The following is a 4458-nucleotide window of genomic DNA, read 5'->3' on the forward strand; positions in this document are numbered from 1 at the left end:
CAGAAGGGAGAGGTCAGAGAGAGAAGCACTGAGGATAAATAGGGTCCAGTCCGCCTTAGCAAACTGCCACCGAGGGAAAGAGAGGGAAGGGCGAAAAGAGAAAAAGGAAACAAGGATGGGAAAATGATCACTAATGGAGGTCATCAAGAACCTGCCACGTGAAATCTAAGTAAAGAGAAGAAGAGCAGAGAGAAAGATCAAGACAAGAAAGGGTACGAGTCCGAGAGTCCAAATGAGTGGGCTCACCAGAATTCAGAAGAGACAGGGAAGAAGAGAGGAGAAACGGCTCAAGAAGGCGACCCCGGGTATTCGTCAGAACGTCACCCCAAAGAGAATGACGACAATTGAAGTCACCCAGCAGGAGCACAGGCTCCGGCAAGGAGTCTAGGAAGTGTTTCAAATCAGGAAGAGAAAGTGGGACACTCGGGGAAAGATAAATGGAACAAACTGTGTACAATTTCCTCACAAAGATACGAGCAGCAGAACAATGGAGAGGCGAAGGAAAAAGTAAAGGAACAAAGGGAACATCAGCACGAATCAAGAGAGCAGAAGAATTCGAAGCCCCTGCAACGGCTGTGTGGGGGGAGAGAAAGGAATAGCCACGAAAACGACCAGGACGAGCACGAAGCATCGGCTCCTGGAGACATACACAAAGGGGCGAAAATCGCGAAATCAGAAGTTGGAGTTCGAGGAAATTGGCGTAATAACCTCGAATGTTCCATTGAAGAATGGACAACGACGAGAAGAGAAAGGATAAAAACAGAGAACAAGGAAGAAACAAAGGCGAAAGAGCAACAGAGCACATTAAAGAATATCAGGGTCGGGATCAGGGTCAGCAAAGTCAGGGTTAGGGGGCATGGGTAAACTGAGCAAAGACGGAGGGAAGGAAACGGGAGAACAGATCAGAGGTGGGCGGGCGGGGTCCGGAGGAGGAGGAGGAAGAGGGGGAGACAACGGAGAGGAGCAGTCAAGGACAGCAGCAGGAAGAGGGGGGGGTAGAAAGAGGGGAGCACACCTCAGCAAGGGCAGCAACCGAGAGGGAAGCGGGGGCTAAAGAAACCTCCATAGCAGGAACAGGGGGCGCAACCACCGAAATGGGAGGGGAAGGAGCGAGAGAGGCAGAAGTAGGGGCCAAGGAAGAAAGCGAAACCTTCTTACCCGCCGGAGAGGAGGAAGGAGAGGAGCCAGGCTTACGCTTCTGACTTAAAGAGACAGGTGTCCCAGCAACCACGTACTGGGCAACGGATTCTAGCGTCTCAACAGGAGAAGCTGAACGAGAGCACACACGACGGCCATTTGGAGAGCGATGGACATCAGCCCGCACTGACAGGCGGCGGGGAGAGTCAAGAGGTGGAGGGGAAGGATGGGAAGGAGGAACGGAGGGAGACGAGGAAGAAGACACAGGAGACACGACAAACCGGGTAGAAAGAAGGGGAACCCCAGACAGGGGACCAGGAGGTGGATCCTTCGGGAGACAACCCAAAGGAACAGAGGAGGGGGCAGTGGGCGTATCAGGGTCCAAGGCCCGGAAGCGGTTGTGAGTCTGAGGAAGGCGGGAAGGACGAAGAGAGGAAGAGCGCAACACACGAGCATAAGAGATATTAGCATAAGGTGGGAGCCGGCGAACCTGGCGTCTCGCCTCAGGAAAAGATAAACGCTCCCGGTGCTTCAAGTTGAGGACGGCTGCCTCAAGCTTGTAATGGACACACGCACGGGAGAAGGTAGGATGGGCCTCACCGCAGTTGAGGCAACGAGCCTGGGGAGAAGTGCACTCCGACTTAGAGTGACCTTCGCCACCACACAAAGGGCAGAGAGAGACAGTCCCAGAGCAGCGGAGGGCACCATGCCCAAACCTCCAGCACTTGTTGCAGAGCCGAGGAGAAGGAATGTACTCCTGGACAGAGCACCTGGCACCATCATGAATGACAGAGGGTGGAAGGGTCCTACCATCAAAGGTAATCTTCACAACCCGGAGGGGTTGACGGCGACTACCACGAGGGGGACGAGTAAACGTGTCCACCTGGAGGATAGAATGGCCCTGGGCAGCAAGGATATGTCGAATATCGTCGTGGCAGTCGCGCAGGTCCCGAACATTGGTCGCAACATGGGGCGGGAGCAGAATAGTGCCAACACTGGCATTCAACTGAGCGTCCTTCGAGACCCGAACAGGGGTCTCGACAAGGCAGGATAAGGCAGCCAAGCGGGAAGCAGCATCCTGAGAAGGAACAGCAAAGACACGTGTACCGAGACGAGTGGGGTTGAAAGTAATGGAGGCATCCACGGAATCAACGAGATGTCGATGGAGGGAGAAATCGTCAGGAGGCGCAGAATCAAGAGGGAGGAGATCAAAATATTTGGCCCACGAAGCGGGACCAAACAAGGCTTGATAGGTAGCAGAAGTGGAAGGAATCGAGCGAGGGCGGCCGTGACAAGGACGGAGTTGAGAACCCCCAGAGAGAGAGGGGTTAAAAGGCGCAGTAGTGACAACTAGAGATGGAGCCGCGCCAGGGGACGAGGTAGTCACCACTGGGGGCTTGAGGCTCGACCCAACCACAGAGGAGGGAGGGGAGCCAGGGGAAGGAGTCAGAGAGGCCAAAGGAGGAGCAAGGTCGGGGCCCAATGCAGCGGAGGCTACAGAGCCCGATCTTCCAACACGGACCGACTCGGGGGGCTTGGTCGCCCACCCCACGAGCCTGAGAAGGTAAAGCAGAAACAGTCAAAACAGGGGTTATCAAAATTCATTCACAAATGTGCGCCCACACCCACCATGGAGCCACAATTAGAGGCAGGACACCCAATAAGAGGCTATCGCCGATCTTGCCGGGGCCTCCTAGGGGTGCGTCATGAGTATACGCCCCACAAACGCCACCTTAAGAAACCGACAGTCCGTCAAGATCGGTTTCAGTGACGAAAGGGGGATTGACAATAAAAGGTTCCCCTCGCTCTCGACGTCGGGTACTACAGTTCTACGGGTGCAAGAGTATGCCTCCTCAAACACCCGGGCATCAAAATAGAAGAAGTCCAAGGGAAGAACCAGAACAAGCAAAAGGTCGGCAGGAAACGGCAAGCAGATAGAAGAAGAGGGGGGAGAAAAACGAAACAGAAGGAAAAGGAAAATGTGCTCAGCAGAATTGGAGAGGACGGCAGCAGGAGCACAAGGCTAGAAAAGGACATAGGACTGTCCTAAGGAGCATCACACTCCGGCAGCCGCCCACTAAGCCCCCCCTCACGGCAACAACGAGCTGAGCGGGGAGGGGGGCAGCGATGAGTAGAACCAGCAAAAAGTGAATACAGATGCTGAACAAAGTCAAAGAATTTGACAGTCTGTAGACAACACTCTGTTGCTTTTACTCCCACCAAGAGTAAGTTAAGTTAAGGCTGTGTCCAGCGCAGGGGACATAGATGGCAAACTCACTGAGTTGATGAATCCCTGTTGGCAATTCAATATATCGTCCAGATATATTTGAGACATTATCGTATAACTGACCACGGCAGTTTGATAGTGGAATTTTGTCCTCGTTAAGAAAATCCACGAAAGTGTCTGATAGATCCTTTGCTCCATGAGAAAAGTTGGAGATGAACATCAAGAAACGTTCTACAGACTCACTGCCTTTAATGCTTCGGACAGCAGATGTCAGTTGATCTGTGTGTGAGATGTCTGGATTGGAATGTTCACTTATTAAATAATACTTTGACTAGTTTTACTTCTTCAAGAATAGTGCAAAGAACCAGTTGTCCAATTAATTCAATAAATTCCTCACAAATATATGCAGATAAATATGACGGATTCCGTTTTCCAAAATTTCCATATATATATTGAGATGATCTTCCAAGAAAGGATCAAACTCACTCAGCAGCTCCAGTATTCCTAAATAGTTGCCCTTTTTTGCTGACACAATAATCTGATTTTCTCCACAAAATGCCAAACCTCTTGAGGCAAGAAAGAGAATTACAGAAACCACACGTGTCAACACTTTATGGCAATATTCCTGCTCTGAGCCATGTTGCTCAAGCAATAAAGAATCTTCACTTCCAGTTTCTTTATGCCTTATCAAAATGCAGTCATACACTTTCGATGTTCTTCTCCATTTTTATGTTCTACAATAACATTGCTGTGCTTCCTGTCACTGAACCCCATTGTAGCAAAGGGAGATTCTTTCTTGGACAATAGGCGACATACAAAGCCGTACAAACGACCTTGGGATGGTGAATAGAGTAGCCATTCACGTTATACATACTCGCTATTCCGCAGTTCACGTTTGAACACATTGTTTGATAAATACCTTTCCCTCATAATCTCTGCTCCAGCTGTTTTATACATTCTGCTTGAGTTTGTAAGGTTGCTATTATGATTCTAACATGATGAGAGCCCACTACGAATCCAGTAATCTATTGTGTTAGTATCATTAATGTTCCACAGTCCCGGATCTGTCTCTTGGATTACAAACTCCTTTACTG

This window comes from Procambarus clarkii, chromosome 39 (assembly GCF_040958095.1).
Source record: "Procambarus clarkii isolate CNS0578487 chromosome 39, FALCON_Pclarkii_2.0, whole genome shotgun sequence".
NCBI classification, from domain to species: domain Eukaryota; kingdom Metazoa; phylum Arthropoda; class Malacostraca; order Decapoda; family Cambaridae; genus Procambarus; species Procambarus clarkii.